This window comes from Lagenorhynchus albirostris, chromosome 4, assembly GCF_949774975.1.
Source record: "Lagenorhynchus albirostris chromosome 4, mLagAlb1.1, whole genome shotgun sequence".
Classification (NCBI taxonomy): Eukaryota; Metazoa; Chordata; class Mammalia; order Artiodactyla; family Delphinidae; genus Lagenorhynchus; species Lagenorhynchus albirostris.
This window is the reverse complement of record NC_083098.1, coordinates 13,203,944-13,229,566: the sequence shown is the minus strand read 5'-3', so window position 1 is coordinate 13,229,566 and position 25,623 is coordinate 13,203,944. Positions and strand designations below refer to the sequence as shown.

General features: G+C 38.4%; 1 long non-coding RNA gene across 1 annotated transcript in view; it reads left to right on the top strand.

Moving 5' to 3' along the window:
* Nucleotides 1-21,235, top strand: part of LOC132519181 (uncharacterized) — a 31,560-nt gene extending 10,325 nt beyond the window's left edge. Inside the window, exon 4 of the long non-coding RNA XR_009540110.1 lies at nucleotides 21,108-21,235. This is a non-coding gene — a long non-coding RNA (uncharacterized LOC132519181). The remainder of the gene's footprint in view (nucleotides 1-21,107) is intronic.
* The last annotated feature ends 4,388 nt before the right edge of the window (nucleotides 21,236-25,623 follow it).

The following is a 25,623-nucleotide window of genomic DNA, read 5'->3' as shown; positions in this document are numbered from 1 at the left end:
ATCTCTAGGAATTTATTTTATGAATAAAAATACCATGCCTGACATTATATCAGAGAGTGTGCACTACTTATTTCATCTTCTGATTATAGCACTGTGTATTCTTTGCCCTAAAATGTCATTTGTGTGGGGAAAAAACCTATGGTTAAATTTAAATCTCCAATGAAAAAGGCATGGCAATGAAGCAAACGAAGTTAGAAATAAAATTTTTTAATAGTCAAAGGCAAAAATATTGTATTCTGATTCATAAAAAATGTATTTTAGAAGTGTAAATTTCAGTTCCTCTCTTGGCAAAGTCTGTTTTATCCCTACTGCTTCATTTTCTATAAGCATGGTCCTCAAAATACTACAAATGGTAAAGGCATCTGACTGGGTACTGTTTTTGGACTTTTAAAACAGGCATTTAAATATTTTTCTGTAATGTGACTTTGTGGAACTGTTGTAATAAAATCCTTTTCAATTATAGGCTTACACATTTATGCTCAATGAAGAGAAAGACAACTAATATCATCAAATTTATGTTTTACATTTCTTTGTAGTGCTTTGAAAGACAGAATATATGTCTTGTATAAATGTATGATATATGAATATCTTCACTAATTTAGTATAGATCTCATAAGCTGGGGCATAATATCAGTTAGCCAGTCCATTAAAGATATCAGTTACACTATAACAGTAAATAATCTTGATTCTACATGCCTCAGTTTAGCCCTCAGAGATCAAAAGCTTAGTGATCCATCTGTTAAAAACGTACACATTAAAGGAGATTACATGAAGGATTGGACTACTGTCACGAAGCAGGTCAGAGAAATTCCATAATGGCAGAGCATTAGACTGAACTACCAGGGTTTTCAACCCCCTGCTGCTTTTCGACCCTAGTTCATGGGCAACTAAACCAAAGTTAGGTATCTCAAGACCATCAGGTAAAGACCTAGGAACTTATTGGGAACAAGTCCAATTTCGGATAGCTGGAAAATCAACACACTCTCAGAGAAGCCCAACAAGACCTACGATTTTTGTGAAAGAATCTAGAAGTCTGATTTCCTAGTGGCAATTTAAAAGAAAGCCTACATGTATCCCAAGTTTATATTTGAGGCTCAAACCTGCATTCAAACACTCAAAGTGCATAGAGGCTGCAGTGAAACCTCGTAAATTATAAGCAGATGGTATTTTATGGGTATTTTATTTTATTTTATTTGGGTGATAGAAAATATAGGTAATACAAAATATAAATAAAGGTCCTCATAAGCCTCAGGAGGTTAGTTGCCTGCTGGAATAAACTATGCAAAGGTAACTTATACATAACAGTAAGAGTGTTCAGTGTAGATTTTTGTTAAATTTTATGACATATGGGACAATTTTGATAATTTTTCTATGACAACCACAAAATTTACTGGAAAAAAAGATGGCCTGTGGATATCTAAAGTGCTCATCTTTTCATCCAAATAAGCAATTTAAATCTAAATCCATGAAAATGTGTGATATTATTTTAATAAATATATTGTGAAATATCAGTATATTTCTTTAATCAAAATGGTGAGAGTGGTTTTCCCCAAATTGAAGATACATTAATTACAACTGTGAAGTTAACTTGCTGTTCTATTTAACTATCCATGTCACAAAACTAAATATTATTAGAGTATGAAAACTTTTTCAGAAGAAAATCATCTTTGTTGATGTGAGATTTAACTGCTGAACTTTAAGAACTCAAATCACTAGGTGTGTTTTATACCACCAAGCTACAGTTGCTGTCCGTGTCATCCCCTGCAGCAATGTTCTAGGCAGTCCAGATGGCTAGCACAACTATTAACAAGTACATGCAAAAAATTGTGAGATGAAGTAAAACTGAAAAATTGGGACAATTGATTTATGTGTGATAAGTCACACAAGGAATTTTGTTACATTATTTCAATTAAATAATGGTATGGTGAATTTTATTTCCAGCTGTAAACGTTATTGAATGATTGTAATTGTGAAGTTAGATTAAGGAACATAAAAACTCACAGTCTTCCAGAGATAATTTTTTTTTTTTAGATCTTGGGCTGATAAATAAGCTCTAATTTTCATAGTTATACAGGTATATATTCACTGATATAAATAGAAAATGAGATTAAGCATACAGTTCTATGTAATGAGGAGTTACATATATTCCGATGGTTTGTGCCAGTTGTATTGAATACCACCTGAAATAAGAAATCTGAATAGATTGATACACATATAACCAGAAGTCCTAGGACATTAGGAAAAGAGAACAGGACTTAGAAAGCAGAGGAATTGAGGGCTTGGATCTGCTCACTTACTGGGAATTAAAGCTTGAGCCAATTATTTAGCCTCTTAAGCCGGAGTTTCTTTATCATGGAAATCTGGGGAGTGGGCTTCCTGATCTTTAAATTCCATCCAGCTCTACAGTTTTATAATTCTATTCACCTCCTATTTTATATTTGTATCTGTCTACATGATCTTTAAAATTACCTCCAACTTTTATAATTCTGTTTACTTTCTGTTTCATATTTGTATCTCATTAAGAGGAGAGGATAGGGATAGGAGAAATAATGTTAGGTGAAGAGGCTGCCGTAAAGAAAGATAACGCTCGGAATGCACCTAACTATGCTGGCCTGGACAGACTTAGTCCTAGATTGAAGAACTATTATGAATGATCTTTGAGTAAGAGAAGAAAACATACATGAGGCCAGGCAAGTAGTCTTTTTCTTTTTTCTCAGGGGAAAGAAGGTGGATGTCAGATACAGATGGAGACACTTGTTCAAGATCTGGGAGACCAGGATGCCTGCCTTTCCTGCCCTCAGGGCCATAAGCCAAGTGGAATCTTTTCTATAAATTCTTTCCCATCTTTAATCTGGGGCTCAGGAGGGTTTTTGTTACTTGTAGCTAAAAACATTTGGCCAAAGAATTCTAGCAGCAAAGTGGATGAACAACAAGAATAGCTCTTTTACAACTAAGAAAATAGACACAGGGAAATAAATTCTACCTCACCAAAGAGTAAAAACGTGCAATGGAAACAATGTGAATTCCGTCTTTTGTTCACCAGACTGGCAAAAATTTAAATGTTATATCCAGATTTTGCAGGAGAGAGGGAAATAGGTCTGTGGTTGGGTTTTTTACCACGAGCAATATGCATGGAAATTAGGCAACATTTATCAAAACATAAATCGTCCGTTCATATGAATGTAACCAAATAATATACAGTGTTCTATGACTGACTTTTTCACTTAGCACAATATTTTCAAGGTTCATTTATGATCTGGTGTATATCAGTACTTCAGTCCTTTTGGTGGCCAAATAATATTTCATTGTATGGACATACCACATTTGTTCATCCATTCATCAGTTGACAGACATTTGGGTCATTTCCATCTTTTGACTATTCTGAAAAATGCTGCTATAAACACTCATATACAAGTTTCTGTGTGAACATATATTTTCATTTTCTTGGGTATATACTTAGAAGTAAAATTGCTGGTCATATGGCATCTCTATGTTTAATCATTTGAGGAACTGCCAGACTGTATTTCGAAGCAGCTGTACCATTTTACATTCCCGCAAGTAGGGTATGAGGGTTCTGACTTTTCCATTCCTCATCAAAACTTGTTATTATTGGACATTTTGATTCTAGCCATCCTAGTATGTGGGAAGTAGTATCTCATTGTGGTATTGATTTGCATTTCCCTGATGACTAATGATGCCCAGCATCTTTTTGTGTGCTTATCAGATATTTGTATATATTCCTTGAAGAAATGTCTATTCAAATCCTTTGTCCATTTTTAAATGTCTTTTTATCATTGAAGTGTAAGAGTTCTTTATATATTTTGAGTACAAGTCCCTTATCAGTTATCTGATTTACAAATATTTTCTACCATTCTGTTGGCTGTCTTTTCACTTTCTTGGTGATGTCCCTTGAAACACAAAAGTTTCATTTTGCTGATGTCCAATTTATCTATCTTTAACTTAGTTGCTTATACTTTTAGTGTCATATCTAAGAATTCTTTGCCAAATCCAAGGTCATGAAGTTTTACCCCTATGTTTTCTTCTAAGAGTTTTAGCTCTTACATTAGGTCTTTGACCCACTTTAGTCAATTTTTGTATATGACGTGAGGTAAGGATACAATTTTATCCTTTTGCGTGTGGCTACCTAATTGTTTCAGCACCACTTGCCAAAAAGACCTTGCTGAACTCATCTAATGGTTCTAAGAGGGTTTTTCTGTTTATTTTTAATGGCTTTCTTAGAATTTTATATATACAGGATGATATCATTTGCAAGCTGATATAGTTTTACTTCTTCCTTTTCAATCTGGATGACTTTTATTTGTTTTTCTTGCCTAATTGCAAGAAAAACAATGGGATAGAATTGCAATTCAATCCAATTGTCCAATTGGATAGAACCGCCAGTAAAATGTTGAATAGAAGTGATGAAAGTGAACATCCTTGTCTTTTTCCTGATCTTAGGGGAAAGCATTCTAGTCTTTCACCAGTAAATGTGATGTTAGCTAGAGGTATTTCATAGATGCCCTTTATTAGGTTGAGGAAGTTTCTTTCTATTCTTAGTTTTCTGAGAGTTTTTATCATGAATGGGTCTTGGATTTTGTCAAATGTATTTGCGCCACCAATAAAGGTGATCACGTGGTTCTTGTCCTTTATTCTAGTATTACAGTATGCTACCTTGATTGACTTTTGTATGTTAAGCTAACTTTGCATTGCTAAGATAAATCCACTTGGTCACGGTGTGTAATACTTCTTATATGTTGCTGGATTCAGTTTTCAAGCTTTTTTTTTATTAAGGATTTTTGCATCTATATTCATAACAGGTATTGGTCTGTAGTTTTCTTTTCTTGTGATGCCTTGGCCTGGTTTTGGTATCAGGGTAATACTGGCAACATAGAATGGGTTCAGAAGTATTCCCTCCTCTTCTATATTTTGGAAGACTTGTGAAGTATTTGTGTTAATTCTTCCTTAAGTGTTGGTAGAATTCACCAGTGAAGCTATCTGAGTCAGGCTTTTCTTTATAGGAAGTTTTAAAATTACTTATTTAATCTCTGAATATAGATATATTCAGATATCATACTTCTTTCTGAGTCAATTATTTTTTAACATCTTTATAGGAGTATAATTGCTTTACAATGGTGTGTTAGTTTCTGCTTTGTAACAAAGTAAATCAGCAATACATATACATATGTTCCCATATCTCTTCTCTCTTGTGTCCCCTCCCTCCCACCCTCCCTATCCCACCCCTCTAGGTGGTCACAAAGCACCGAGCTGATCTTCCTGTGCTATGCGTCTGCTTCCCACTAGCTATCTGTTTTACATTTGGTAGTGTTTATATGTCCATACCACTCTCTCACTTTGTCCCAGCTTACCCTTCCCTCTCCCACTGTCCTCAAGTCCATTCTCTAGTAGGTCTGTGTCTTTATTCCCATCCTGCCCCTAGGTTCTTCATGACATTATTTTTTTTTTAAGATTCCATATATATGTGTTACCATACGGTATTTGTTTTTCTCTTCTGACTTACTTCACTCTGTATGACAGTCTCTAGATTCATTCACATCTCTACAAATGACCCAGTTTTGTTCCTTTTTATGACTGAGTAATATTCCATTGTATATATGCACCACATCTTTATCCATTCGTCTGTCGATGCACACTTAGGTTACTTCCATGACCTGGCTATCATAAATAGTGCTGCAGTGAACATTGCAGTGCATGTGTCATTTTGAATTATGGGTTTCTCTGGGTATATGCCCAGCATTGGGATTGCTGGGTCATATGGTAATTCTATTTTTAGTTTTTTAAGGAACCTCCATACTGTTCTCCATAGTGGCTGTATCAACTTACATTCCCACCAACAGTGTAAGAGGGTTCCCTTTTCTCCACACCCTCTCCAGCATTTGTTGTTTGTAGATTTTCTGATGATGCCCATTCTAACTGGTATGAGGTGATACCTCATTGTAGTTTTGATTTGCATTTCTCTAATAATTAGTGATGTTGAGCAGCTATTCATGTGCTTCTTGGCCATCTGTATGTCTTCTTTGGAGAAATGTCTATTTAGGTCTTCTGCCCATTTTTGGATTGGGTTGTTTGTTTTTTTAATATTGAGCTGCATGAGCTGTTTATATATTTTGGAAATTAATCCTTTGTCTCTTGATTCGTTTGCAAATATTTTCTCCCATTCGAGGGCTGTCTTTTCATCTTGTTTGTAGTTTCCTTTGCTTTGCCAAAGCTTTTAAGTTTCATTAGGTCCCATTTGTTTATTTTTGTTTTTATTTCCATTACTCTAGGAGGTGGATCAAAAAAGATCTTACCATGATTTATGTCAAAGAATGTTCTTCCTATGTTTTCCTCTAAGAGTTTTACAGTGTCCAGTCTTACATTTAGGTCTCGAATCCATTTTGAGTTTATTTTTGTGTGTGGTGGTAGGGAGTGTTCTAATATCATTCTTTTACATGTAGCTGTCCAGTTTTCCCAGCACCACTTACTGAAGAGATGGTCATTTCTCCATTGTATATCCTTGCCTCCATTGTCATAGATTAGTTGACCATATGTGCGTGAGTTTATCTCTGGGCTTTCTATCCTGTTCCATTGATCTATATTTCTGTTTTTGTGCCAGTACCATATTCTCTTGATTACTGTAGCTTTGTAGTATAGTTTGAAGTCAGGGAGTCTGGTTCCTCCAGCTCCATTTTTTTGCTCAAGACTGCTTTGGCTATTCAGGGTCTTTTGCATTGAATCTGTAGATAGTTTTGGGTAGTATAGTCATTTTCACAGTATTGATTCTTCCAATCTAAGAACATGGTATATCTCTCCATTTGTTGGTATCATCTTTAATTTCTTTCATCAGTGTCTTATAGTTTTCTGCATACAGGTCTTTTGTCTCCCTAGGTAGGTTTTTTCCTAGGTATTTTATTCTTTTTGTTGCAGTGGTAAATGGGAGTGTTTCCTTAATTTCTCTTTCAGATTTTTCATCATTAGTGTATAGGAATGCAAGAGATTTCTGTGCATTAATTTTGAATCCTGCTACTTTACCAAATTCATTGATTAGCTCTAGTAGTTTTCTGGTGGCATCTTTAGGATTCTCTATGTATAGTGTCATGTCATCTGCAAACAGTGATGGTTTTACTTCTTCTTTTTGAATTTGTATTCCTTTTATTTCTTTTTCTTCTCTGATTGCCGTGGCTAGGACTTCCAAAACTATGTTGAATAATAGTGGTGAGAGTGGACATCCTTGTCTCGTCCCTGATCTTAGAGGAAATGCTTTCAGTTTTTCACCATTGAGAATGATGTTTGCTGTGGGTTTGTCGTATATGGCCTTTATTATGTTGAGGTAGATTGCCTCTATGCCCACTTTCTGGAGAGTTTTTATCATAAATCGGTGTTGAATTTTGTCAAAAGCTTTTTCTGCATCTATTGAGTGATCATATGGTTTTTATTCTTCAATTTGTTAATATGGTGTATCACATTGTTTGATGTACGTATATTGAAGAATCCTTGCATCCCTGGGATAAATCCCACTTCCTCATAGTGTATGATCCTTTTAATGTGTTTTTGGATTCTGTTTGCTAGTATTTTGTTGAGGAATTTTGCATCTGCATTCATCAGTGGTATTGGTATATAGTTTTCTCTTTTTATGACATCTTTGTTTGGTTTTGGTAACAGGGTGATGGTGGCCTCATAGAATGCATTTGGGAGTGTTCCTTCCTCTGCAATTTTTTGGAAGAGTTTGAGAAGGATAGGTGTTAGCTCTTCTCTAAATGTTTGATAGAATTCACCTGTGAAGCCATCTGGTCCTGGACTTTTGTTTGTTGGAAGATTTTTAATCACCATTTCAATTTCATTACTTGTGATTGGTCTGTTCATGTTTTCTATTTCTTCCTGGTTCAGGTTTGGAAGTTTATACCTTCCTAAGAATTTGTCCATTTCTTCCAGATTGTCCATTTTATTGGCATAGAGTTGCTTAGGGTGCTTTGTATTTCTGAGGTGTCTGTTGTAACCTCTCCTTTTTCATTTCTAATTTTATTGGTTTGAGTCCTCTCCCTGTTTTTCTTGATGAGTCTGGCTAATGGTTTATCAATTTTGTTTATCTTCTCAAAGAACCAGCTTTTAGTTTTATTGACCTTTGCTATTGTTTTCTTTGTTTCTATTTCATTTATTTCTGCTCTGATCTTTATGATTTCTTTCCTTCTGCTAACTTCGGGTTTTGTTTATTCTTCTTTCTCTAGTTCCTTTAGGTGTAAGGTTAGGTTGTTTATTTGAGATTTTTCTTGTTTCTTGAGGTAGGCTTGTATTGCTATAAACTTCCCTCTTAGAACTGCTTTTGCTGCATCCCATAGGTTTTGGATCGTCATGTTTTCATTGTCATTTGTCTCTAGGTATATTTTGATTTCCTCTTTGATTTCTTCAGTGATCTCTTGGTTATTTAGTAACGTATTGTTTAGCCTCCATGTGTTTGTTTTTTTACGTTTTTTTCCCTGTAATTGATTTCTAATCTCATAGCATTGTGGTCAGAAAAGATGCTTGATATGATGTCAATTTTCTTAAATTTACTGAGGCTTGATTTGTGACGCAAGATGTAATCTATCCTAGAGAATGTTCCGTGCGCACTTGAGAAGAAAGTGTAATCTGCTGTTTTTGGATGGAATTTCCTGTAAATATCAATTAAATCTTTCTGGTCTATTGCGTCATTTAAAGGTTGTGTTTCCTTATTAATTTTCTGTTTGGATGATCTGTCCATTGGTTTAAGTGAGGGGTTAAAGTCGCCCACTATTTACTGTGTTACTGTCGATTTCCTCTTTTATAGCTGTTAGCAGTTGCCTTATGTATTGAGGTGCTCCTATGTTGGGTGCAAATATATTTATAATTGTTATATCTTCTTCTTGGATTGATCCCTTGATCATTATGTAGTATCCTTCCTTGTCTCTTGTAACATTCTTTATTTTAAAGTTTATTTTATCTGATATGAGTATTGCTACTCCAGCTTACTTTTGATTTCCATTTGCATGGAATATTTTTTTCCATCCCCTCACTTTCAGTCTGTATGTGACCCTAGTCTTAAGTGGGTCTCTTGTAGACAGCATATATATGGGTCTTGTTTGTGTATTCATTCAGCGAGCCTGTGTCTTTTGGTTGGAGCATTTAATCCATTCATGTTTAAGGTAATTATTGATATGTATGTTCCATTTACTTAATTGTTTTGGGTTGTTTTTTTTTTTGCGGTGCGCGGGCCTCTCACTGTTGTGGCCTCTCCCATTGTGGAGCACAGGCTCCAGACGCGCAGGCTCAGCGGCCATGGCTCACGGGCCCAGCCGCTCCGCGGCATGTGGGATCTTCCCAGACTGGGGCACGAACCCACGTCCCCTGGATCAGCAGGCGGACTCTCAACCACTGCACCACCAGGGAAGCCTTGGGGTTTTATCTTGTTCCTTCATATGGTACATAGCCCTCTGCTTTTTCATCTTGTCTGTCTTTCTGTGAATGTGGTTTTTGTTCCACAGGCTGCAGGATTGTAGTTCTTCTTGCTTCTGCTGTCTGCCTTCTGCTGGATGAGGCTATCTAAGAGTCTTGTGCAAGTTTCCTGATGGGAGGGACTGGTGGTGGGTAGAGCTGGCTGTTGCTCTTGTGGGCAGAGCTCAGTAAAACTTTAATCTGCTTGTCTGCTGATGGGTGGGGCTGGGTTCCCTCCCTGTTGTTTGTTTGTCCTGAGGCGACCCAACACTGGAGCCTACCTGGGCTCTTTGATGGGGCTAATGGTGCACTCCGGAAGGGCTCATGTCAAGGAGTACTTCCCAGAACTTCTGGTGCCAGTGTCCTTGTCCCCATGGTGAGCCACAGCCACCCCCCACCTCTGCAGGAGACCCTCCAACACTAGCAGGTAGATCTGGTTCAGTCTTCTCTGGGGTCACTGCTCCTTCCTCTGGGTCCCAGTGTGCACACTACTTTGTGTGTGCCCTCCAAGAGTGGAGTCTCTGTTTCCCCCAGTCCTGTTGAAGTCCCCCAGTCAAATCCCACTAGCCTTCGAAGTCTGATTCTCTGGGAATTCCTCCTCCTGTTGCTGGACCCCCGGGTTGGGAAGCCTGATGTGGGGCTCAGAACCTTCACTCCAGTGGGTGGGCTACTGTGGTATAAGTGTTCTCCAGTTTGTGAGTCACACACCCATTGTTTATGGGATTTAATTTTATTGTGATGGTGCCCCTCCTACCCTCTCATTGTGGCTTCTTCTTTGTCTTTGGATGTGGGGTATCTTTTTTGGTGAGTTCCAGTGTCTTCCTGTTAATGATTGTTCAGCAGTTAGTTGTGATCCTGGTGCCTTTGCAAGAGGGAGTGAGAGCACGTCCTTCTACTCTGCCATCTTGAACCAATCTCTACTGCACTGATTTTGAGAAGTCCCTACACTTAACTATTCCTTGGATCTCCTTTTCCTTAGTCCCCCAATGTCATCCTTTCGAAGTCCCTGATCATCTGATGAAACCATCCACCACTGTCCATGAACTAATGTGGATGTATAACTCTAGCCAACTCTCCTAGGTAGGGTGGACAGCCAAATGTAACCCTGAAAATTTCTTCTCATCAGAAATATTTCTTTCCCTATGTACTTCAGGGCCTCCTGCTTCTAGTATGTATCTTCAAATCATATAAAACCATTCATAACCCATAGTTTAACCTATTTTTTCCTTATCTGCTGGTCATGATGAAGTCTCATAAGACCATAGGTGTGGATTAAAGGAGAAATAACAGTGCACCAGGAATGGAAGTTCTGGTAGTGTGAGCATCTGCTTACGAAGCCTAATTGTGTCTCCAGGATCTGTGCAAGTCCCTTCTTTCATGTATCACTATCACTCAAGAGGATATATTACTGTGCATGCCTACCTTTATGGCTTTGTGGATTAGCTATCCCCACATTTATGATGGGTGTATCTGATTGCAAGGTCACTTTGCTGTCTCATGGCAGTTCACCAGATATAAGATATTTCTATGAATTTCTATTTTGGTACAAATATGTAGATACAGAGGCTTCCAATTGGACTTTCTATTATAACACTTCACATTCCGTAGGTCTGGTAGCCAGTGTAGATTCTGTGAATTGCCCAGTAACTTAGACAGTGTTCCCTAGACTACAGAGCCTGAAGGAAGCAGGAGAAAGGGAAAAGGGAGTGAGTCAGGAAGGAAGGGAGAGCAAATGCAGAGGGGAGTGTTACCCCAGCCACAGATTCTGCTGCTTCTGCTATTCTGCCTCTTCTTAATTTGGAACCAATTTCAAAGTAACAGATAATTTGCAAGACTGGAATAAGGGCCTCCCCCGCCATTAGTTGAGAGTAAATTGCCAACATAATGCCCATTACCCTTAGGTGCTTTAGCGTGTATTTCCAACAGTCTCCTTCATAACCATGACGTAAACGTCGAAACCAAGAAAATCATTCCAGATGCATTGCTGTCATCTAATCCCAAGACTCCATTCAGTTATGCCAGTTGTGCCAGTTGGTATATCTTTTATAGCAAAAGGATCCAGTCTATCATCTCATGTTGCTATTAGTTGCCGTGTCTCTTTATCCTCTTTCAGTTTGGAGTCGAATTCCCCAGTCTTTCCTTGATTTTCAAGACCATAACATTTTTGAAGATTACAGGCCAGTCATCTTGTAGAAGTTCCCTTAATCTGTGTCTGATGTTTCCTCATGATTACATTCAGGTTCTACATCTTTGGTAGGAATGTCACGGAATTGATTCTGTGTTCTTCTCATTGCATCCTATCAAGTGGTGCACAATTCTGATTTTTTGCATTATTGGTGAGGTTAACTTTGATCACGTGATCAGGTGGTTACTATCAGGCTTCTCCACTATTTACTCTGTAATTAATAAGTATTTTGTTGTGAGTTACTTTGAGATAATGTTCCTCATCAAATTGAAAATATTTCATTGATATATCATTATGGACTCATGAATGTGTTTTATTCAATGGGTTATAATTCATTACTGTTATTTATTTTGTTGCTAAAATCATGCTAGATTTGGCCTGTGTTATGTATATGCCTTCAAGCTGGCTTCTGTGTCTTGATGAAACGTCATCACTTTTAAGAACTTTCTCACCTTTTGGCAGAATAAGATGTTCTAGGTTCATCTCGTTTTTTCTCAGCCCCAGCCTTGAAACCAGCCATTCTTCCGAAGAGGGCTGATTCCTTATAGTGAAGAGTGATATTTAAAAAGTGTGTGGGCCCTAATTGTCTGTATTGCTATTTGAGGGTTTCAACTCCTAGACTGTCTCAGTGGCCAGAGCTAGAGAACACACACACACACACACACACACACACACACACACACACACACACACACACACACACACACACACACATATACATGTTCACATCTATATTTATTTCTGTATCTAGCTATATAGCTTCAAAGTCATGATTTCACCCCTAGATTTCTAATTTCAGTTGAACACCATGGGGCTTAATCTAGTTTTCCACCTTTCTGTATTTGTGACTCCCCTCTCTGACAGTGAGGAACGTGGCTCCCATCATCTTTATTTGAGCAGCCTACTCATATGGAGACAATCTTACTGCTGCTTTCCCCCACCTCCTCATGGGTGGTCTCCTCACTTTGCTTGGCTCCAGGGCTCCACTTCCAGGTGCCACACTCCACTCTGGGCCATCGTGGATTTTCTTCTCTCTCCTCAATCTATCCCCACACCTCCTAGTGTGGACACATGTCTTGCTCAGCCCCAAATAATGAGTTTTGGATTGAACTGTTTAGGAAGGGAAGAAAAAGAGGGGAAAGGGGAGGGAATGGGAGAGGAAAATGAGAAAGAAAGGGAGAAGGTTGAGAGGTGGGAAAGGACAAATAAAAAAGGGAAGGAGAAAACAGAAGAGAAAGCTGACTGCTACAGCTTCTTTACAGCCCAATAATTGCTTGTCCCACTGGACACTGTCAGAGAGGCCATGCAAAACTAATGCTAGACTGAGCACTGTTCTGGGAGAGGAAGAACTCCTTTCTATCCCCTGTCTCCCACTGGGAAAAGTGTCCCCCATGGGGCATTAACTACCATGTGCTTCTGGTTGCATCACCTGACTTTTGCAAGCGTTTGCGAGGGGACCCAGAGGCCCCACGGTCTGGGCAGGCCTGTGCACAGCCGTGTTCTCTCTCCATTAGGTGGCCCTGCATCTCAGTCTGAAGCAGTGACAATAGCAATGGCAGCAGATGGGCTCAATGACACACAAGCAGCTGCTTCAGCCATTCTGACTGGAAAAGACGTATGTGTGAATCTAGAGTAGTCATTAAATGGAACTGGTACAGTCCATCCCTTTCCTGAGAGGAAAAGCATGCAAATCCAATTCTTCAAGCTAGTGGCCAGGTGCAATTTCCCAGAATATTAACAAAGCAAGCTACAGTTCATCTCTTGCAGTTTGTCCCAGAGTTGTAATTATAACCAAATATCTTCTTCCTGCACCACCTATTCTAGATTTCTCTCTTTTCCGATAGCACCTTAGCAGCCTGGATTGCTTGCAGTGGAGTGACCTCCAACTTCAAGTGTTTTGAGCCCTTGGTTACTTTTTCTTAAGGACCAGAGTTTTTGCTGTTGTCCGCTCGCAGCTATCTGGTCATGGAAGGATGAAGAGGACCCACAGCGCCTTCTGTAATTTCCTCATGAATCAACGTTGGTTATGCTATTCTCTGCTTGTTGGCATTCTGGCACGAGGAGTCTGCTATTGCCCACTTGAAGCAGCCACCGAGTATGGAAGTGTCAGGAGAAACCCTGGTAAATCGTAATCCTACATCTCGGTTTTCCAGATTTGTATATTGCAGCTCTTGGGGACACAGCATCGTTTATCAGCCATTGGTTCAATGCACACGTGCACCCTGGAGGGCAGAGTCCAAATCCTTCAACATATGTCCCTTAAGCTGGCATCTTATCTGAGCCTTCAACTGCCACCCCTTCGTTTTATACAGCTGGCCCATAAAAACCAACCCGTGTGACTTTCCGTGTTCTTTCCTCTTCCGCCTGTTTGCTGTAAAACAACAGAGCGCCTTTAGAAGGCATATGTTAAATGTGGCAAAGCCACACGATGGAAGGGACTGAAAACGTCACATGAAGGAGATCAGTTACCCATTAGGAATATCTATTTTGGGTTTTATATGAGCAATAAATAAACTTGTGTTTTAGTCCTTGTACATTTGGGGCATTATTTAGTAAATTTGCTAGTGTTACTAGTAATGCAATGCTCCACTGAGGCCAAAACTCTGAGCTAAACTCACACCTTTTTAAAACTCCAAATAACAAGTACATGAAAATTAAGCCACAGTGCACCTTAGCTGGTATTTACCTACTCTCAGACTATACACAACTGATTTCAAAGTTGTAACGTCAAAATATAAAATGGTAGGCCCAGTAATGGGCATAATGTTATTGACAGTTGTAATCATGTAGACTATTCTATCCGGAATTTGCTAAAATTATCGTAACCATCGTAATCCACAGCAGCAGTCGTAGTCACGTGCCCCACCTCAGACTGCTTTGCTGGGACCTGTGCAAAGTGCCTCCTATCTTTGGGGGTGGGCATTACTCAGGCGGTCAACACTGATATAGAGAGAAAAGTTGAGTTTCATGTATAATGATGATGTAATACATGCAAAATAAAATAACCTAAATATTGTACATACTGAATTACTCTCCTAAATAGTTTTCGATAGCAACTTTGATTTTGAAGGAACCTGGGGGGAAGTGATTATTCTTCAGTACTATTGATTTCTTTATGACTTCGATCAGTGGTCCTCAACTGGTGCAATTTTGCCCCCAGGGGACTTTTGGCAATTCAGTCCAAAATGTCAATAGTGTTGAAGAACTCTAATTTAGGTTATGGCGTTTCAAGCTTCCTTCTTTCATGGGGCTTAATCTGAAGTTAAAATCCAAACCAAAACAAGCCAAAGTAAAATAACTGAAACCACTACAAAGTGGGAGAAATAAAATAAAACTAATAGTCAGTTTGCAGTTATACTGTTCCTGATATCAAAGTGCCACTAAAAAGATGTATCACTCTCCTATGTCTATTACATTATCTGTTAAAGCAGTAAAGCCAACCTCATTTTTATAGTTGTCCTGCGCTCCTATATATTCCTAGTCTTGGTTTGCAGAATGGAACATCAAATACCAGATGTCTCCCAGGTTTGCACATCTTCATTAGCTCCATCATAAAAGTGAGGTGAATGCAGAAATCTGCTCCTAGCAAAGGAACATCTCCAAACATACACATGAATAGAGGCAGTGATCTAAAGGGCAGTGATCGGGGTAATCCACACATGACCCCAGGGGCTGGTAGGAAGAAAGCAGAAATCTCTTGGTGTCCCCCGCAGTCTTGCCAAGCGTTCCCAGCTGTTTTAGAGGGTGTTAGATAACACCTAGAGGTCCCACGTGTCTACGGTTTTGCTTAGAGCTACTCTGGGATTAGAGAAGAGAATTGTGTGAGTGTAAACTCACAGTGGAAGGAGGCACAACATGTACCTTCTTGCTGCCTTGACATAGACTCTGTTGACTTAAGAGAACCTCACCCTATCCACGCAAACCTGGCAAACATAGGAAACAAAACAGCCTGGCTCACCTGGTGTTTTCCCTTTTTTTTTTTTTTTTTCCTTCTCCAAGTATATTCAAGTTTGGGGAAGTGGCTTAGACTTGTCCGTCAGGAAAGAAGTTGGCTTTAGCCCTCCTGTTCAGGGCAGTGTAACTGACACAAACAGTTCACACACATTTGGGCAATGCAAGTAAGATGGCGCCTCTGAAGGATGTCACTATTTCTCACCATGTAGGCTAGAGGAGAAACATAAAATAAAATAAAGTTATTCCTACTTGGAATAATTCTTTAAATACCAAGGGGTTCTGTTTAAAAGCTTGACATTTATCAATGTGGGTAAACATCACTGACATGGACTAATTACAGGCAAGGCCCATAATAAATTAAAGAAATACTTAGAAGAAAAGTAGTATTCTAACTTTCAAGGACTTACAATAGTTTGTGATAATGCTAATAAGATCCTTCTAAAGAAAGATCCTTCCAGAAAATTGTTTCGGTGTTCTAAGGCATTATTGGCAGCACGCATCTTAATTTAACAAGTTGTGTGTTAAAGTCATACAAATAGTTTGTGGTAATTAAGTAGGTTTAAAATGTCCTCAGATGTGGTATTTTTACTGCTAATTTGCTAACCAAACCCTTTCTTTGTAGATTGGATGAAGGAAATTTTTAGCTCAGATTAAGACAATTGATAAAAATTAGAAATTAGAAGAGTTGTAAATTAACAAGATGTATTACATTATGCAAAAGAGAGGTTCCTCTGAAAATAGGATGTTGAACTTGGCAAGTCAGAAGTCCCGGATGACTTTAGGAGAAAGGGAAATGAGCCTACAGTGGACCGAATGGGACTTAAGGGGGAGGACACCCGGGAAGTAAGAGTGAAGTTTTGACACGGAGGAGGCTGAAAATGGAGGCCAGTGTTGGCCGTTGTTTTCTCTGGAGAGGTGAAGCTACACAGACAATTTAAAGTTGATGGAAATTGTAAATTTGGAACAGTCATTCATTGTGGAGAACACAGAATAACGCTGACCGGAGAAATTTAAGTACTGCCAGTTTAGGTCGAAAACCATAAAACCACAACAATAAGAAAGGACCAATGATAGGACATCAAAAACAGAAAATAAAATCACGTTAGCACAGCTGGGACCATTTTGGCAAACGTCTGACTCAAATCTTGTTCTGGTCTGTCCCATTTTAGCGATCTTCCACGTGCGCCTGTGGCTTCCCTCCACTTCAGCACGTTAGGTGAGGTGGGCAGCAGACCCGGGTCTTGTCTTTTAAGAACTAGGTTGTTATGTGCACATTAAACTTGGTAGCCACAGCACTTTTTCAACAAGGCAATTCATTGTGCAAACGCTAAACTTTAAATTAGTTGGTAATATTAATTTTTCACTTGTAGACCATCATAAGGTTTGGGGGAGAAAGGATGGAATAAAATTAGGGAATGATGGACATAGAATTAACCAGGCCACGTGTTTTGTGTTGAACTAAACAATTATTCATCTTAATTCAATCTTGGTCAAAGAGCCACTGTTTTCTTTCCATAATTTAACCACCCATTTAAAATAAGACCTTGTTGGGGCTTCCCCAGTGGTCCAGCCGTTAAGACTCCGTGCTCCCAGTGCAGGGGCCCGGATTTGATCCCTGGTCAGGGAACTAGATCCCACATGCATGCTGCAACTAAGACCCAGCGCAGCCATGTAGATAAATATTTTAAATAAGACCTTGTTGGGGACTTCCCTGGTGGTGCAGTGGTTAAGAATCCACCTGCCAATGCAGGGGACACGGGTTCGAGCCCTGGTCCGGAAGATCCCACATGTCACAGAGAAACTAAGCCCGTGCACCACAACTACTGAGTTCATGCGCTTAGAGCCTGTGCTCCACAACAAGAGAAGTCACCGCAGTGAGAAGCCTGCGCACCGCAATGAAGAGAAGCCTTCGCTCACCACAACTAGAGAAAGCTGGCGTGCAGCAACAAAGACCCAATGCAGCCAAAAATAAATAAATAAAAAGACCTTGTTGATTCAAAATCTACTAATTAAGAAAGGTTATGTTAGGTGGTAACAGTATAAATAATGTTAAAGAATGAATATTAAGCTACTTGTGAAAATAAAATATTTTAACACCTCTTCAAGAAGTTAATAGGTCTTTATAGCATGCAAAACTAATGCTAATGGAAAATAATCGAAAGTCCTGTATTCAACTAGAGATAATAGCAATACATCTTGTCAGTTTCATCTACTCCAATGTGTTTCACATTAAATATATTGGATTCAATAGTGCAGAAATTCTCAACCATGGCAGCTTCTTGGTATCACCTGTATAGCTTTTAAAACGCTATTCAGCAGAGATTCTAATTTAATTGATTGGAGTGGGGCTCACACATTCCTTAGTTTTAAAATCTCCACAGACAATTTTAATGGGTAACTAGGTATGAGAACCACTATGTTAGCACATTGTGAAAGCAAATGACTTGGTCTATAAGCAGCATTTTAAAAATGAAATACAGTATGTATGTAGTAAGGTAATCTTAGTTTGTGAAACTTTCACATTGGTTGTGTTTGTGTCAGTGTGTGGACATGAATATTTACTTGGTTGCTATGCAAAATATATTTTTGACCCTGGATTATGCTAATCCAGTCATTGGAACTGGTCTTCTTACTCACAAACTGAGTTAATGACGTTTATGTGAAATTATTTTTCTATTCATAAGGACCTTCCTGGGAAATTAAATTGGCTTGTAGTATGTAGAAGGTAAGAACACAGATACTGGGGCTAAACTATCTGAGTTTGAGTCGCTGATCTGCCACTAACTGGCCTCAGTGACTAGGCAAATTCCTCGATCTCTTTGTGTTTCAGTTTCTTCAGCTGTAAAGTAGAGAAAATAACAGTTGCTACCTGATAGAAGTGTTATTAGGATTAAATGAGTTAATGTTTGTGTAGCATTACAGCAGTACACTATAGTAAGGAATATGTATATATAAATACATTTTAAGTAAATTAGATTAAAAGAGACTGCAAAACAATCTTTATATCTTTAATAAAGACAGCAAAAAAGTCTTTATTCTAGATGACAACATATTTCACAATCAAAAGAACATAGCCAAAGCATGGGATTTATAACCAATAATTCACTGGAGAAGGAGTGCTAAAATCAAACCTAATTTCATATTCAACTGATGGGAAGAATAAATCCTAGAAATATTGACTGAATATGTTCTTAGTTGGTACCTATTTACAAAAACCTTTAAATTTGCTTTATCTTTTATTTTAGCACATTGAATGTTTTCATATTTAATAATGAAATGACTTCTGTCTTTATTTCAATCAAAATGTGATATAATACGCTGCCTGTTGAATGTTGTGTGAACATATTGTAATCTTGTACAGCACCGGGTCTCCTAACTGAATGAAGCGTCCCTCAAAGATACTTTGTTCAGAGCTTTTGAGGTTGCAAGTGAAGCACAGAAGTAGGAGCAGTGAGTAAAATTTCAGTTCCTGTAGTCACTTGGGTAGATTTCAGTTTTGGATTTGGGAAATTATAGGCTCCATGATAAATATTTCAGGCTGCCAACTACAATGAAAAGTAATTAAAGCAGCTATGACAACAGGTGCTGTATGGGGGAAATGGTGCCTTTTATCATGAGGTTATGGGTGCATGTGCTAAACGTGCTCATCATTTTCTCTTTCCTATTATTCACCGAATACCCCGGGGAGATTATTCTATTGCCAGCATTTATAGGATATAATGAAACCACATTAAATATGTATCTGATTGCTACCAACTGTGTAGAAAGCTTATGCTAACTATGGTTATGTACGGTGAGTTAGACTCAGACCAGTGAAGTTCAACTTCACTGGGACTTCTTTGTGCTTGACCCATGGGCCTTCACTGTTTCATTGACCTTTAGTTCAAGCATCAGATACCTTTTTATTTGTTTGCTTGTTAAATGAAAAGTTTAAGAGGGTTGTAATAAGATATATACTGCTTTAAGACGATGTGTTGCCATATAGGGAACTCCTTAACATATGGCATATGAACAGCTACAATGGAAAATGATTTTAATCTTATCAGCTTTAATTATATATTTCTTTGGAATATTGAGCACTGTATTTCACAACTCATCTGATTTTAACTTTGTCCAACTCGTAGGCTTCTCCTTAAAAACAAAAAGGAAAGGTGTTTTAAATAATATAGTGGTTCAATTTTAGTTAATAAGGAATTATGTCCATATTAAATGTCTAAAATGAAGCCATGAGTAAGAGAATGTTTTGTAAAATAAAATGTTCAACAAATGAGTTATGATAATGCTTCTTTTATTTTTTAATATTTATTTTATTTATTTCTTTGGTTGTGCTGGGTCTTAGTTGCGGCAGGCAGGCTCCTTAGTTGTGGCGTGCAAACTCTTAATTGCGGCATGCATGTGGGATCTAGTTCCCTGAGCAGGGATCGAACCTGGCCCCCCTGCTCTGGAAGCGCAGAGTCTTAACCACTGTGCCACCAGGGAAGTCCCAATAATGCTTCTTTAAAACTTTCTTTTCTTAAAGGTTAACGAAAAGTTTTTAATCTTTTACTTTCTACTTGTATAGAAGACGATTATAATTGAATGGTAATCAAACTGCTGCCTTAAATGTAGAAGTAACTTTTATGTATATATTATCCCTTTTTATTATAACATTTCCTTTCTACAAGGAGACACATTCTTGCAAGGTTATATGGATTTAGGAGTCATTTCTGTGTATATATAGATCAGTACTTGTTCGTAGATGGCAACTTTATGGTCTACAGTTAGGTTTACTGACCTCAGAAGAAAAAGAATCAAATCTAATGAGGCATAGTAATATTCAATTATTTAACTACAAGTCTAATGCAATAAATTTAAAGGTTAAATGTGTTGAATTTGCATACACTATTGACATCCTTATAATGTTTCAAATAAATTTGCTGTCAAAGTACCTGAGAGCTTTGGAAATATCATATTGAATTTCATGAGAAATTATTTCTTCTGTGCATTGTAGCTTTATGAATATAGGAAAATAAGTATCTCTAAAACTTTATGAAAAAGAGAATTTGAATATATTCTGAGTTTTAAATAATTTATTTAAACAAATGTTTACGGTACCTACTCCATGCCTGGCACAACCAGGCTGAATAAGTCACTATTATAGATCCAAACGCTTAGACACGTGCTTTTCTTTCAGAGTGAGGATTCAGGAACCATCTCCCCAACTCTCTCTAGTGTTTAGAATTATTGATCTAAAAAGCAGAGATTCTCTATGGGCATAGCTCTGCTTCCTAGAGAAGTCCCTGGGCATATGCATTCAACTCAGTGGGTCCCACAATCAAGTAGGAATGGAGCCACTGAAAAGAAGGAGATTTTTGATTGAAATTGATCTACAACTTTCTGACGCTATAGGCGTCATAGAAGAATTCTGCAGTCTGTATAATCAACAGCACTCCTGCCTTCTGGTTGATTAGAGTTTATTTAACTAGGTTTTGTTCATTTATTTATTGGAAACTTTTTAATTTATTTTTATTTTTTATTTATTTAGGTTACAGGTGAACGAGAGAGACTCCATTCCTGCACCTATGGAGCTTATGCGCATCTAGTTGGGAAATCAGATAAGGGAGCAGCAATTAGAAAACAGCATGGCATAAAAAGAAATGGAATTGAGTTATTTGTAGTGAGGTTGGTGGACCTAGAGTCTGTCATACAGAGTGAAGTAAGTCAGAAAGAGAAAAACAAATACCATATGCTAACACATATTTATGGCATCTAAAAAAAAAAAAGGTTCTGAAGAACCTTGGGGCAGGACGGGAATAAACACTCAGATGTATAGAATGGACTTGAGGACAGTGGGAGGGGGAAGGGTAAGCTGGGACGAAGTGAGAGAGTGGCATGGACATATATACACTACCAAATGCAAAATAGATAGCTAGTGAGATGCAGCCGCATAGCACAGGGAGATCAGCTCGGTGCTCTGTGACCACCTAGAGGGGTAGGACAGGGCGGGTGGGAGGGAGATGCAAGGGAGAGGGGATATGGGGATATATGTATACATATTGCTGATTTACTTTGTTATACAGCAGAAACTAACACAATGATGTAAAGCAATTATACTCCAATAAAGATGTTAAGGAAAAAAAGAAAATGCAGCATGGCAACTGCAGTGATCAGTATTGCTGAGAGGCCAAATAAGGTGAGTATGAGTATTTATAAATGTTCATTAGACTTAGACACAGCATATTTCATTGCTTTGCCAAGGGCAGATATAATTTCTGTATCATGCGCAGCAACTTTCTTGCCATTCTAGTGCTATGTTTTAAGTCCTGTGGTAGGCATTTTGGATATATTACCTTATGATCTTCACAATATCCCTCAGATCTGAAACTGCTGTGTTAATCTGACACAAGGAAGTCAAACTTATAAAACTTGTTTTGAACCACAGAGACTTACAGTTGGAAGTAGGTTTACTTTTTTCCTCTATACCACACTGCCTCATAGGAGTTGTAGCCTAAACCCTGGGGATGTTGTATCAAGTCCTAACTGTTTCAAGGCGGGTTCTGATCTCTTTTTAGTCGAGTTTGCACCAGCCCCTGGTTCCCAATTTATAACCCAGTTTGGACTTCAGCGTTATTGTTCTGTGTCCAAGTTTTGTCTCAGATATCTGCCTAGAGTAGTAGACAGCACAACCATTGACATTTTGGGCCAGATGGACATTTGTGGTGATGGCTGTCCAACACATTGTAGGAGGTTTAGCGGCACCCCTGGCCTCTACCCACTAGATGCCAGTTGTACCCACCCACCCCCAACAGTGACAATATAAAATGTCTCCACACATTGCCAAATGTCCCTGGGGAGCAAAATCACTCCCAGTTGAGAACCACTAGCCTAGAGCCAGAATCCATTTAGGACCGATGCTCTGCCTTACCCCTATAAGCCTTTGTCTCTTCCTCTTCTATACCATGAAGAACCTGGGATCCAGTCCCTGACCACTGGGCACGCTGTTATGGTGCCCCTATCTAATCACCACTGTCCCCTGACTTCGATTCTAGTAGCCTTCTCCTCAATATACCACCACTGGGCTCCACCTGCCTACAGGGAAAAGTATGTTACACCACTTGAAACAGCCCACCTGGTAGCCTTTTTCCACATCTGTGTCAACTCCTGTTGCTGAACTACATTTCTTCTTCATTCCTGCAGCCAAGTGGCTACCTCTCTAAAGTCTACTTTAAGGTCTAAATACCTGCTTTCTGTCTCTTCTGTTATAGTTAACCAGGAAGTTTCTGTCCGTATTCCAAGATAGGAGCCTAATAATGACACAAAAGCATGTTTAAGGGGGAGGGTATAGCAGCCTTCTAGACAATTTCCAAAGCATCTCTACTTTCCTTTAAAGAAATCCTATTATAGCTTAAGCGTCCATCAATTTGTTTAAACCCTTTCAAACTTTATTTGCTGTATTATCCCTGGGGCAATGTATCCAATTAAGTGGTGCCTCATTTAATATTTAATATGCATTAAAGTGGCTTTTTCAAATTCTAGAGTTGTGTACTAGTTTTAGAATCAAGGGCTTTAGTAAGTAAGGTGATGTCCTTAGTCATACTCAAACCTGCACCTCCAATATTTAATTATCACCTTCACAGGTTTTATGTTCCCACACTTGGGTTTTTCTTCTTATATAGTTAGTCAGAAGCACTTTTCTCTTCTTGATTATTTCAGTTGCTGTGAGCTTAATACTCTCCTACGCTTGTTCTAGGCTTGGCAAACAATATTGTGTGCAATGTTCCAAATGCAGATCTGCCATCATTTTGCTTTGTTTTGTTTTTATAAGAGTAAAATAATATTTTCTGCTATAAACATTCTTTCTGTTGATTCTGATTTTGAATACTGGGCTATTTCAGACAATTCCATTAAAAAACAAAACAAGACAGTTTATTCAATGAAATATCAATATTTAGTCACTCTAGTTGATGACATTTTATTCCCTCTTCAACATAAGATGATTTTTATATGTATAACTGATTCACTTTGCTGTACACCTAAAACTAACACAACACTGTGAATCAACTATATTCCAATAAAAATTATAAAAACAGATGATTTATTTTGCTAATTTATATAATGAACCAACTATATATGTCCTATATCTATATGTACATATTTCTAATATGAACGTTGATCATCCAGCTATGGCCTATAAGATTACATCTCCATTATTAAGCCTGGTCTCTTTTGAAAAGGTGTCATTCTGGGTGTCAGCCATCCAAGAAACCTAAGGTATAATTTATTTAGGCGGGTGAGGGGATATTACTCTCTAGATTCATCTAGATATGATGAATCTAAGAATGCTGAGGAGAATCCCTGGATAGGAATTAAGAGTATAAATAACACTAGTTATAACTAAATGATTCTTTACGTGAGGCAAATAAGAAATTTATAGTTTCGTGTAATCATCACGGTAACCATATAATGCAAGTGGACACAATGTTATTAGCCCTATTTTGTAGCTGAAGCAATTGAAGCAGAGAGTTTTCAGTAATATGTCCAAAGTCACTCAGGTAGTAAGCGGAGAACTGAGATATAAACCCAGGTCTTCTTACATCCAAAATCCTCAGTCTAAGCCAATATATTCCTAAAAGTTTCTACAAAGGTGGCAGGCTGGGAGCGAGGCAAAAATATTGCTAGAGCATTTCTCTAAAGCACTGTCCAAAAGAAATATACCACAAATCATATGTGTAATTTGAAATTTTCTAGTAGCCACTTTACAGTAAAAGAAACAGATGAAAATAATTTTAATAGGGTATTTTATTTAACCTACCTAATGTGTCTGGATATTATCATTTTAATATGTAATCAATATAAAAATTATTAATTTTACATTCTTTTTTTGTGTTAAGTCTTTGAAATCCAGTGTGCATTTTATACCTTCAGCACATCTCAATTTGGACTGTGTTTAATTTAAGTACCTAATTGACATTTGTGGCTAACAGCTACTGTATTACACAGCACAGCTCAAGAAACCTCAAAACTGGATTTAGGTAACTTATATTTTAAAGACTGCCTTGTATTGTGCCATTTTAACTCACTTTTAAGATTCTTCTAGCCTCGAGTAATTGCATGTTAGAGTGATCCAGCGTGGCCTCAATCATGTTGTGAGGAATTAAAAGATTGATGGGAATCAATAACCACCCCCTACCACTTCTACTAATGGCCATCATAATGGTGGCAGGTGAAATTAGTTAGGAATTCCCAGGGGAAAGGTGAAATCAAGGGACAAAAGTCAGGATTTTCGATCTAGCTGCTCCTGCTTCATCCCAAATCCTGGAATCTTCTTTTCTGAGGAGGTTAGTGATTGCCTTAAATTTGTTACAGCAGTTTGGAATTTGGGCACTAGTGATTTTCAGTGTATTAGTCTTTGACCTTTCCTTTCTTGCCTAATGTCCATTTATTTGGTGAATTTACAAACAGGTTGCTTCCTGGAAAGTGTAGACACAGCCTTCTTCTTTTTCCTAAGAAGATTAATCCAGTGAGTGATCTGGGAGGGGGCGATTAAATCTTTCCCCCCCCCAGTAATCTCCAGCAGCTCCCCTCACCAAACTGATGCCAGAAATGCAGCAGCTTAGGTAGCAACAAACTCCCAACCCCATGGCCGTGCAATAGTCGCTTCTATTTAGAGCAGCGGTCCCCAACCTTTTTGGCACCAGGGACCGGTTTTGTGGAAGAAAATGTTTCCACGGATCGGGGGTGGGGGTGGGCGAAGAGTGATGGTTCAGGTGGTAATGTGAGCAATGGGGAGCGGCAGATGAAGCTTCGCTCACCGCCTGCCGCTTACCTCCTGCTGTGACGCCCTGTTCCTAACAGGCCACAGACCAATACCGGTTCACGGCCCGGGGGTTGGAGACCCCTGATTTAGAGTTTCTAGCATCACTGTAGTTTAATCCTAGAAGCAAAATGAAGAGGTTAATAACAGACAACTGAGCAAGAAAACCAGGCTTCCATAGCAGCTAAAAAGACTTAAGACCAAGAACTGGTTCACAAAGCGGGCAACGGAGTGTGTTACCAAAGCA